Genomic DNA, 12560 nt, shown 5'->3' on the forward strand with positions numbered 1-12560 from the left:
TCCGGCCCTGCCACACTTACAGATACAGGAAAATCCAAAATGACTTCCAGCCCTCATTTGACATTAGGCGGGTCCCCTGGCAGTCCACACTGCACTAGGTAATTGCAACAAGACGGAAACAGACAAGAACCTGTGGCCCAGGTGCAATACATTAACCAAGGGGCAGGGGGTCTGGCCTTTAAAAGGCAGCCAGCCCAAGGAGGGATTGTCAGTCGCTGAGACAGCTGGAAGCAAGACGACATCCGAGCATGGTTAGACCAACTGTGGATACTTGGAAAGCAGAGAGGCTAAAGGAGAAGCCTTGGTAACAAGTACTGGTTTGTGGGGTAATGTAAGAAGTGTGGAAAAAACTGTTTGGGAAGGATTTTGTGACGTTTGAGCAGGTTTCACTTTTGTAAAGGAAGGAAAACATTTGGTTGGGAAGAAAGATACAGAGTTGGAGTAGGAGTGGAAGATGAGGATGGAGAGGAATAATGACTGAGTAGTGACAGATGAATACAGCCTGTGAGAGTGAGGCATGGGAATGATCATGGAAGAGGAAGATAGGATGGTCATACATGAGGGGCAGGAGATTAGAAAGGAGACAGCAAATTATATTGTTGAAAGAAGACGCCAAGAGCCAACAGCTTGAAGAGAAAGATATAATTGAAAAAAGGATAGAGAAAGAGACCATAGGGGAGGGGTACAGAAGAGTGATAGTTAGAGAGAGTAGAGGGGAAGGTACCACTTGGGAGAAGTTAAGTCGAGACCTGGGAAGAAGAAAAAGGTTGAGAGGAGCAGGCGAGAGATGACAGGAGTTTGGATGAAAATCAGTGATTGGAAGAGCTATTGAGAGAGACAGGAAAGGGTTCACAGCATACGGAGCAGGAGAGGCATTGACCATCAGGGAGAAGGCCAAGAAAGGGGACGCGCCAGGGAGAGATTGTTGACAGACAGAGGAAGATACTAGAGGAGATACATCAAACAAGTCAAGAAGGAAAGATACCATTGGGGAGAAGGAGAGTCAAGACCTTGTAAGAGGATAGAATTGTGAGGAGGGGAAAGGCAGGAGTCTGCTATAATGTTGGGGACTGAATGAGGGATACTAGAAAGTGTCACATATGGCATTAATAATTTAAAGACACTGGGAGATTTTTTTCATTTTTCTGAAACCAGTTCAACTATGCAGATTGTCTTATCGGAGTATGAGCAGATTGTTCAACCTATGCATTGTGAAATATATCGCACTGGGCTGGAAAAAGGGGCGAGTGATACACTATTGGGCAGCCCTTGCTCTTCTCCCGTGGGCATGGCCCCTCATAGCTCAGGCATCCCCAAATTCAAGCTCCCCCCTTGGAGATGGTTAATACCTATCTAATTCTATATTAGAAGAGGGCTTAAAGGCAAATCCCTTATGTGTCTATCTCCCTCTGGGGTTCCTCTAACCTCATCTATCCCCAGTGGTCGACAAAGGTTATGATTTCTATGCACCAATCTCAGACACCCTTGTTCTTTCACACACTCACCTGCTCCTCTCTGTTCTTTCCTTTGATTGTACTACTCCCCCTTTCAGGCGCTACTCTACCATCACCTCTCACTCTCCTCTTACCCCTTACACCCTTACATACCTTTCACTGCACCCCTCTGTTTACCTGTCAGAATGCCCCTTTCCCCCACCTCTAAATAAACACCTCTCCTCACCTCTCACTAAACCCACTCTCAACGCTCACTAAAGCCCTCTTCTCACCTTTCACTATGCCCCCCTTACCTCTCACTGCAACCCTCTTCTCTCTACTACTCTCACATCTCTCCTCTCACAACCTAGTAGAGATATGGTGCAGCCACTCACTATTCACACCTCACCGGCACCCTTCTCCTTACACCCCACCCCGACACCCGTCTCTACCATCCTTACTGTATCCCAACACTCCCTTCCTCTCCCTCCCTCTTAATACTAGCCTCATTCCCCTACTCCTATCTCCCTATCATGAACCCTCTCATTCACTGTTTCACTCTCACAAACTGATACCACTCTCCCTCACAAATACTGGAATTGCTCTCTGCTACAATTGTGCAACCAACTTCTCTGCACTCCACTTCTGCGTCCGTCATCTACCTGGTCTCTCAGTCTACCCCCACACTGCCTAACCACATCCCTGCAACCCACACTCTCATTCTTTCCACTTTTATACTGTGGCTCTCCAGCTTCTAACCTGCCCTTGCTCCATTGGTTCCAGCTGTAAGGGAGGCATGGTATCACAACTATGACACTGCCACAATATATTCAATTTCAAAACCTTCATTCAATTTGAGGCGTTTGGAAAAACTCCTACTTTGCCCTATAACCAAGATGGGAGTAGTCTCCTTCTGGTACTCAATTTGGGGTCCGAATTGAGTACCAGCAGAAGGAAAATAAAGTTTTTCGTGTTGTTTTCTGTGGCAGGCCCTCTGAGTCAAGAGACATGCGAGTAGCGAAGAGTCTTGTATCCAGAAGTTCTTGAACTGTGTAAATGGAACGGTGTCCACGTGCACCAGAAGCCAGAGTGTGTGCTTTGCTTGAGTGAACAACCTTGGCCCATGCTGAAAACATGTGGAAGGGAGGCCAGCGGCCCAAACATCCTGACTTATTTTGTGAACACTTTTTACTGAACACTCATTATTTGTACATTAGTAGTAAGGTTTGGCAATAGGTTTTTTTGTATAGGCCATTTTTATTTGACAAGACTCCACTAGGACTTCATTATTATTATTTGAAGGTTGTAGCTTGCTCCCATCTGTAGATTTGAGTTTATCTTACCCTTGTGAAAGTTCAATAAACACCCTTGAACTGTGGTCACTTGTGTCGGTTTTACTGTTGATACCATGCCTTCCTTATATAAAGAACCAATGTGACAGTCAGCTCTCCTTCCCACATTGGACAGCACAGAGTAAGGCGGTAACCGTAAACAGGACGACACACTCTGGCTCAGGTTCTCAAAACAAAGGCACTTCCAAAAACGTGGATCGAGGGCGATTGGCCTTCCACGTTAGATCACTTCTTCTAGCTTTCACGAGTTCCTTCACAACTGAACAAAAAGGTTCTCCGTTCCACAAAAGGTACCCAGTTCACCAGAAAGTTCACATAGGTCTCCCTCCTTCGGGCTCGGACCTTTTCCTGATTCATAGCACGTACAGGGGTTCCCTTCCCCAAGCTCAATTCACTTTCTTTACAGGTCCCCTTCCCCTAATAATCACACTTTTCCTGATGTCAAATACTTTCAAATGTGCAAGGCTTTTTCTGTAGAACTGCAGAGGACCACTTCGACATTGCAGCATTTTACCTGCAGTCGTTATCTTTAAACACTCGCAGCTACCCCGAATCTGCACGCCTCCCGGACAGAACGACCTGAAAGGGGAAGATAGAGGCAACATTAAAGAAAGCTGTAGAGACATTTACAAATTACGAACTGCTCAAAAGGCTTACCTGGCTGGTCGCCTCTCGGCTGGCACCACTCCGGACATTCCACTCGCGCTGAAGAACGCCACGACCTACAAGGAAGGAAAACACAGGTTAGCAAAGGCAAGACTTTGCAGCGCTGCGCATAGCGCTTACTTACCACATCATAGCGTTCTTAATGTGCCATCATTTACCAGTGGGGCTCAACCAAGCCAGTTTGCCGCGCTGAAGCTGTGCATACCTAAGGGAGAAAAAAAGACATTTTAAACAAAGAAAGGCATGCAAGATAGCAACAAAACTAAAGAACAGCAATAAAACCTACCTGAACAATATCAAACGGGCCGGCGTCAGTGAAGTAACTGGACCGCACTCGCACATGAAAGACAACGCGCCCCTGCAAAGAAGGCAGGATGGAGAGCATGCCTAATTCTACCACAAGGTGAGGAGAGGGCGCCAGAGGGACTGAAAGCATACGGGGGTGGAGGGAGGATACTTACCCCAGTCGGTCAGTCTTGAACACAGTCCTCCTGTATTTTCAGGCAGAACCTTCCCCGCAGACCACATCAGGGCAAAGCTGAGAAGCATACCAGCAAGTAACCCAGCTGGGTGGCATCCCTGTGGATACCAGGTGAGCGTAACATTCATTCAACTTGTCGCTATGTAACAATTCACCATTCACAGAAACTTTCAAGTGGGATATTTCTTTTCGCCGGACCACTCCACTACCCTGTATCGCAGTTCTTTCTCCGTTTATCAGCAATTAAAAGTTCACAGCCCTGTCTTCCTTCATGTCTTGTTCACACGCGTGCAACCTTTAATCAGAGAGATATTGTTACACTTCCAATCTCTTCTAAACACCCACTGGCCTTTCATGTTGCTCGCCAACTCAAGGGCTTTGTGCATGCCTTTCTCTTTTCTGTTCCAGTGTGCAAGTCAAGGTTAATACCACAGGCTTGCCCTGGCCGCCCCGTCGCTGGCACCTCGGAAAAACAATGCAGTCTTCTTGTCTGGGATTTGGCTGCATCTTCGGAGGCAATTACCTCTTGCAGGGATCTCCTGGGTTTCTCTGCCCTTTGCTCTCGTTCCTCTACCGGTCGCTCTGCTCAAGTAGGTTCGCCTTTGTCCTGGAAGTTCTTCTGCTTCCCTATTTCACCTTGCTCAGAGTGTGTCTCTATGTTCCGCCTTTTATCCATGTGGGGAGAGCTAATGGATGTCAGATGTATGTGGTTCAAGTCAAATGCCTGACTTTGCCTGGCCCAATTAGCGGGACATGCCCAATGTAGTGTGTAAGGGTTAGTCTCTTTACTCTCAGTTGCCCGCTTCCTCGGCCCAGTGTTTGTGTAGAAAAAGGGGCAAAGGGGTTGGGACGTTGGAGGATCCTATAAAATAGGATGAGTAATGGAAATAGGGGATTACCATGTCTCACAATCGGTTGTCTCTCCCCTCACTCTCTGAACACCTCTCGGCCCGGTGATTCTCCCGCACTGGTCCACCCCCAGGGTCTTGATCCAAAGGCGATGGCCGTGCCCTAGCCATCTGAGACAGAGATCCCTGAGGACACCTTTTAGTTTCTCACACAGGCCTCACCTAAATTTGGGCCTGTCTTTTCCTTAGGTGCTGGGTAACAGCAGACATTTTTAAAAACCCTGCAAGCCCCTTCACCTTGCCTTTTCAGGCACAGTTTTCTTGGCAGCATATGTAGTGTCCTCTTCTGTTTCTCTGGCATCCCATGGGTCTGAAATTAATTTTACTGTTGTGGTGAGTTCGGTCCCTTTTCCAGGGTGCTGATGCTGTTGAGTTGTGGTGAAGCTGGACAGTTTTAAATATTTTCTGTCTTTCAGTTTTCCCTTCCTTTTGGCTCCTGTCTGGGGTTCCTTGGTTGCTCCCGGTGCAACCTGGGAGTTGCAGTTCTAAAAAAGAAGAAACAGAACACTGGCCCAAAAGGGTCTGGGAGGCATTTTGAGACAGAAGGTGACACCATTAATAATATGATATAGCAACACGCCTTCACACAAATGTCTCTAGGTGCCAGCATGCATGGCACCTGAGGGGGGTCTCAAAGCCTGGGATTGCACAATCACCTCTCTTCCTCCTTTGACAGGGTCATGATCCTAAGCCAGTCACAAGAGCGATAGGAAAGGACTGAAAGTCAAAAGGGTGAGAGCCATAGATCAGAGAAAAAAGACAGAAGGGGAGACCGGCCATTCAGATAGGGAACACCTGGAAGACCACGTTGATCCTGGGGAAAGTGTGGAGGTGGGTGGAGTAACCAGATTGCAAGGCTATGTTGTGGGACAAGAAGGACAGCACATAACTAGAAAGAGCACAAATAGGGCCTTAAGTGAACCCATCGAAGAGCACATTCTTACAGTGGAAGAGTAGGGACACACTTCTGCACCAAACACTACTAGGCAGAACCATATTCTCTCCAAAGCACTTTCCTCTGGCCCAGCCTGGCAGGAAGTTGTTGTTGGCTTTCAAGGGAGTGCCCACATAAATGCCCTAAGAGTAGAGAGTGGATAGACATAATGCATCTGGCTGCCTGAGAATTGTGGTTCTGTGATTAGGGAAAATCTTCACACCAAGCGAAAGCCCAGAGGACCAGATGACCCCAACGGATCCAACATTGGAAGAGTACTCTCTCCTTCCTTGAGGATTGAACCCTTTTTTGACCTTCTATATTTTCATGTGTATTGGAGGAACTTCGTTGCAAAGAAAAATGTTCCAATCATCTGGGCTGGATTATTTTAGAGGTCATCTGATTCATGGTGAGATCGACTATTTAATTGATGGACACCATTTGGAGAAAGAGCGAAGGATCCTATTCTGTTGCAAGTTACTCCTTCCTTCTACCCTCTTTCTGACACTTGGAGGCACTATCACCTTGGCTCTTAAAAACACTATTATCCTGAGACATTGCTCAAAGAGTGCATTACTAGCCTGGCACACATTTAGCTTTAGTCTGTACACCAAAATGATAATTAAATCCTTAAACTATATGTGCATGCCCAAGTCTTCATTCTGGAAACATTGTGGAGAATCAGCGAGCATACCATATCCCTTGGTACTACTAACCAGAAAGAGGCGTACCGTGAATGCAGAGCAGAACACCGACCATACAACAGTCAAACACAATGTGCTCAACAACACAGTCATACAAGTTGCATGCTCACCTCCTGTGGGCCACGTCTCTCCCCAAATGATGCCTGGAGTACCCAACCTCCACCAAGGAATGCAGCCCAACGATTCTTGACACTCATTGCACCGGGTGCTGGGCCCCTCCAAGTAGTCTGGTTGAGTCTAAGCTTGTCTAAGTGGGACTACGGCCCACTGCACAGTGCCTGAGGTGAAAGATTGCAGGTACTTTTAGTAAGAACGCAGGAGTTTTGTGTTCTAAACACTGTCAAGTCAGACGTAAGAGACACACAAGAAAGCAAGGTTCAGCTAGTTTAATTAAAGAAAATAAGGCCTCAACTATCCCTATAGCTACCATGATGGCTTTCCCGAACCTCAACGAAAACAAGCTGGTTGCTCATCAGGATGTCTCATAAAAATCATTTTTTTTTCTCTCTTTTCTGTTATTGTATTCAGTATGGCATTCACCTCCCAATTAGGTATTCTGTGGTTCAACCCCTCACAGTCTATCCAATCTCACAGGTTGTCTGGTTATCACATGGCACTCGCCCCCCCCCCCCACCCCCGGTCTAAAGGTTTTCTGGTTGCTTCAACCCTCATGTGGGGAATTCTCATGCTCAGCCCCTTGAGGATGGTCTGGCCATTCAGGCCGTCTGCTTATCTGGTTGCACTCACCGTGTTTTGGGGAATTCTCAGACTGCGCCCCTCGGACTGTCTGGATGCCTACCGCCCTCCACCACGTCTTTTGACCTGACACAAACCTGTTTTGCTGCAGGGGTGCTTGGTGGGGAAAGCAGCTTCTCCTTCATTGCTGAACCGCAACTGATGTCTTGGCGGTCGGGTCTCCTTTTGCCAGTTCCTCCTGCTCGCGACAGAGGACTTTGGCGTTGGGACATTTGGATGCCGGGGTGTCGCTTTGGCGTAGATTCGCTTCTCCCTCGGTTTGGCGGCTCAGTGCTCATTGGGCTCTCTACCTTCCTGGACTTGGCAGTGTTCCATTGTCTCTGGGATTCCTCCGCTCACCAATTCTCTGCATGGTCTTGCCTCTAGGCTCCCCCTGGAAGGGAGAAGTCCCCTCCTCTGCGCTTCAGCGCAGGCTTCTGTGTTTTACCCTCAGGCTCTCTCCATTTCTGCACGGGTCCCTGGCTTTTTAAACTTCTTCCTGGAACGAGAAGGGATAACATTGGTGCTGTTCTTCAGAGATGGGCATCAATAGAAGCGGGTCAGAAACCAAGCCAGTCAATATTTAAAGGGCCCTGCACATTAGGGTAATGCTCAACTCCCTTAATCCAACAAATACTTGAATTAAAGGGAGGTGTGGTAACAACTATGCTTGGGGATTCCTTGTCCATTAAAGGGGCGGTCACCCGCAGTGAGATCCTGCTTTCCCCGTCTCCTAGAGGTTGTTCAGTGGCGCATGCCACCCTCCCTAGTCCCCAAAGGGGGTGACTCTCCTTGGGGAGAAGGGACAAATTCCCTGGATTCGTCACAAGACCCAACGGGTTAAATACAATTTAGTGGCTCTGGCCTTAGTGGCTGAAAAAGGACATGTGAACTTAGGCAGCCATGTATAATCATATTTTATTGTCCTATAGTAAGGATCTTTCACTGCCCCATATAGTGAGGGGAAAGAAGATGGTTGGTTATAATTAGGAGGTTACATAGAATGGAGAGTTACCTTTAAGTTAGCTTTCTCCTCCATCATGGAATGTTCCTCGTTTTAGAAGCAGTGCAAATCCATAAGTGGGCCTATAAGTAGGAAACGGCCATCTGTGCCTTCCCATTCAACAAAACGAATCCTTGAAGGACACAAGTTGACATGAGACTAAGGCACTGTGAATCTACACATCAGTGTGTGAAAAAGGTAAGAGCTGGCTTACAAACGGTCAAATTTTATGCTAATCAATGCATTCTCCCATTCCAAACACAACGGATGTATATATTACCTACAAATTTAAGAGGAAACAGACTTACTTTTTATAAAAGAAATTAGTCTTTAGTCGACAATATGGTGGGGTAGGACATGAAGCCATCCCCACCCAATTTCAAACTCGTACACTCCATTCAGGAAGGAAAAAAGGAAAAAGCAGCAACAGGATTATGCCTGTACACACGAAAGAGTACATCACAAAAACATCACCATCAACAACAATCCCAGAAAGTTGTACCCTCGGGTTCACTTCAAGAAAGTTACTATTTTCTATTAATACACAGAGTACTTTCATACAACCCCACGTTTGTTCAGAAATCTGCAGGCACTACTGCAAATGCTGTAGCAGAGCACATGCATTTAACAGGCAGAGTGACTTTAAAATCAGGTTTAAAAGATACCATGACATCAGCCAAGTATGTGCTTAAATATACGGGAAACCAACCACCTGGTAAAATGAGCAACACAGAGCAGGACACATCTTGGATGCTATTTTCTGCACAAAGGAACTAACCACAACAGCCCAACTACTCCCAAGGCTTCTCACATTAGAGCTATTATTAATATCTGTGTAACACCATCAGCACATGTCACTGGGCTATCCAATTACTGGCAAACAGCAAATCTTCCTTATTAAGCAAAGTTGCCAGAGAAGACAGCAAGCAATAGCTACATATCTTTTTGCATACTAATTCCCTTCATCCCATGCACAGAACGGAATCTATGGTAACCTTCCATCCTTCAATAAAAAAATTAATTACTACTGGTCGCATCTTGTGTATATAGCGTGTTGACTACCAGCAGAAGGGGCCCTCCCTCCAGTAACATTTAACATTCCATCCCTGCCAGATGATCAGAGATGGGAAGTGTATTAGGGCAAGGCTGATGAGTTCGCTTTCAACAGCATCAACCATAACATTTTCTTGTCCCAGCTAGTTAAGATCGGAATTAAAAACTAGGCCTCGGCCTAGAGTATATTTTTCTAACCAACACACAGTAGCTTGTGCACCTTGTGTTCCCCTCCAGAAGAATGGCCTGCTAAAATCTGGCCTTATCTTCTGTCTCAGTGGTTAGGAACCTGGGCGGGGGGGGGACTTGACGGACTCTACACTTTCAATGATCCTCCTCACCCCTTGTATTTGCCATGTACATAAATGCTTTTGTCACTTAAACAGGATTACAGGATTGAGCACTTCTATTTCTCAGTTTTCAAAACACAATGCAAGCCTTAATTACATGTTTTGACATGCATTGGTTACGCCAACAATACATACTTAAAACAACCCACTTCTCTGAATATTTCACCTACAGTGGGTGTAAATGAAGTAGCAGGTCCTACCTATGCTTAGAAAGCTTGAACATATTGCTTTGGTATTACAAACCAGACGCTTGCTGCTCATTTAAGACCAAATACATTTCAAGACTCTGTAGCACTTTGTACCTTATATCAAAAAGATCCTGTACAGGATTCTAGAACTGCAGGCTTCAGGGATGGCAGCTTGAGAGCTGTGCTCCTGAGCCTCCTGTTTACCTGCTCAACTATGGCTGATTCTGCTGTTTTGGATGTCTCGAAGCATGACAAAAGGCAAAATGAGAGGATGGGGTTGCTAGAGCAGAGGGAATACAGATTGCTGGAGCTATTGACAAGGGTCACTACAGACATTGCAGAAATTAAGCCAAAACTGTTTGCTTCAGATGAACAATATCAAGAATGGTATGCTAAGGTTATCACTGTTGAATCTCACATGAATATGATGGAAGAAAAGCGTCAAGCAATGACAGACCAAGTGAGAGATTTGAATATACAGAATGACAAGCTAATTTAAAAACTGTCTGAACAGGAACATTTTTCACAAAGGAACAATATTCGCAAAGCTGGTATACCTGAAAATGCTGAGCAGGGCAATCCAGCAGAGTTTTTACTCAAAAACTTGCCAAAAATGCTTAATCTCAACCCCAATATATCTGTAGAGATAGAAAGAGCGCATAGATCTTTGGGCCCTAAATGTACAATGGGTCCGAGACCAAGACATGTTGTGATCACATTTTTTTGTGCTTTCCAATTAAAGAGCTCATTCTTAAGAGGGCGTGTGAGCCGAGAGATATTGCTTGACGTGGTAACAAAGTGATGTTCTTTGCTGACGCAAGTAAGGATATCCAGGAGAAAAGACATACTTTTAACCTGGCAAAAGACAAAGACAGAAGCAAACATCTAAAATATCACATGCTGTACCCTGCAGTATTCAGAGTAGTGCTGGATGGGCACGTTTATTCCTTCTTGCATCAAAGGGGAGCTGAAGCATTTCTATCTGACTTGGACTGTGAACTAATTGGAGGCTGCCTCGTCCACAAGCATGGATAAATGTGTAAGATGGAGGAACAGCAGTGAAACTACATGAGAAACTTGGTCATCATGGGTGATGCTGTGCAATTTATTTCTTAATTATTATACGTTTTGATTATATTTTAAATAGTATTTTGTTTAAACATTACATTACAGGGAATATTTGTGCCATTTATTTTGGCAGTTGGTGTTTGTTTTTCTTTACTTTGAATGCCCTTATGCCCGCATTCTCACATTCAACAGCATCTGCTGGAGTAATGGACCCTTAAATACTTTATCTAACGTGCCAACATTACGTGGCATCACAGGGTGATGAGGAAAATCCTTTCCTTGGAGTAATGATTCATTTGGATCCGCCGCCGAGAAATGGCAAAGCAGCATAAAGGGACAATGGAAGTAGTTTACACTGCGCAAGGAGATATCAGCAACCCTAACGTCAAGGTGGAACTTGGCAAATAAGAAGAGATTAAGGAGGTCCCTGCTTATATACAGATTGATATGAAGCAGCCGCGGGAAGAGATTGGCACAGCTTATAAATTAAGAGTTACTCACTAGAGTGACTAACATACTCCTAGTCCATAGTCCCTTTTATACGAGAGCGGGGGCATGTTCCTGGGAGTATGCAATCCCCTAACCCCGCCCACCACACCTCAGTGCCCTTTGAGAGAGAGACACACACACACACACACACACACACGCACACGCACACGCCCCCCCCTACTGTGAAAGAGTATGTACCCCATCACAGCTGCCCTCTCCTGGCGTATCCACACTTGCTTAGTGAAATCCATCACCCACTCCAAGCGGGCTAGCATTTTCATAAAAGAAGTAATATTTGTCAAGGCTTCCTGCCGCACCATAGTGTATCTGAAAAAGCAGTTCATTTTCCAAAATCCTGGTTTCATCTCTATTGGCATGATGCCTAATAAACATGTTGCAAGAGTATGATCAGAAAAGGTGATATTCCCTTTGAGGCCATAAGTAACATGTTTAACAGTCCGGAGTCTAGGAAAATATAATCCACCCTGGAGTGGAAAAATAAGTGAAATGCTTTTCCCTGGGCATAGCTGCCTCCATGAATCCCTGGGCCCGATTCCTCCAAGGACTGTATTGTTTCCTTATAAGATTGATTGTGGCCCATGCACGTTATCCCAGTTGCAATCCATGGTGCGGTTTAAGTTCCCTGCTGACAAAAAAATTAAATCAATTTCCATTTAACAAGGTAGAAGAATGATTTCTGACTGTCAATTAGAACATAAATAGAGGCAACTAAACATCCTCTTCTTGCAAATGTGGCAAAACGGAATGTAAATTGCTGAGATGATGGAACACAGTTTAGTAAAATAACTGCACTGTGTAACTGTAGGGTATGGGGGTCCTTTAATATAAAGAATGTGAACAATGTTTAGTGGGTTTTCAGTTCTGAGCTTTAGGCACACTAGTTCAGCCTGAAAGATTTTCTGCCCCTCCTCAGTGTTTTCAGGTTGCCTTAATGTGGCAAAAAGTGCTATACAGAAGAGAAACATGTAGGGCCATGCCTATATTAATTTGGTCCATAATACTTGGTTGCCTTTTGTTATCAAACAAATTCACTCTCACATCCTCTTGGATTAGTCCACCTTCTGAGTTGACTTGGCAGACCGAGAATTATTGTTTTGGAATTTATCTGCTGTACCATGAATTGATATGGCAGGTGTTTTAAGCTGACATGTCTGCAATGATTGCTGGAGCACACC

The 12560-nt window shown here is 45.4% G+C and overlaps 1 protein-coding gene across 2 annotated transcripts in view; it reads right to left on the minus strand.

The window, feature by feature from the left end:
- Window positions 1-12560, minus strand: part of URB2 (URB2 ribosome biogenesis homolog) — a 945224-nt gene that overhangs the window by 107265 nt on the left and 825399 nt on the right. The gene's annotated exons all lie outside the window — the stretch shown is intronic.

This window comes from Ambystoma mexicanum, chromosome 4q (genome assembly GCF_040938575.1).
Source record: "Ambystoma mexicanum isolate Mex_15411 chromosome 4q, UKY_AmexF1_1, whole genome shotgun sequence".
Classification (NCBI taxonomy): Eukaryota; Metazoa; Chordata; class Amphibia; order Caudata; family Ambystomatidae; genus Ambystoma; species Ambystoma mexicanum.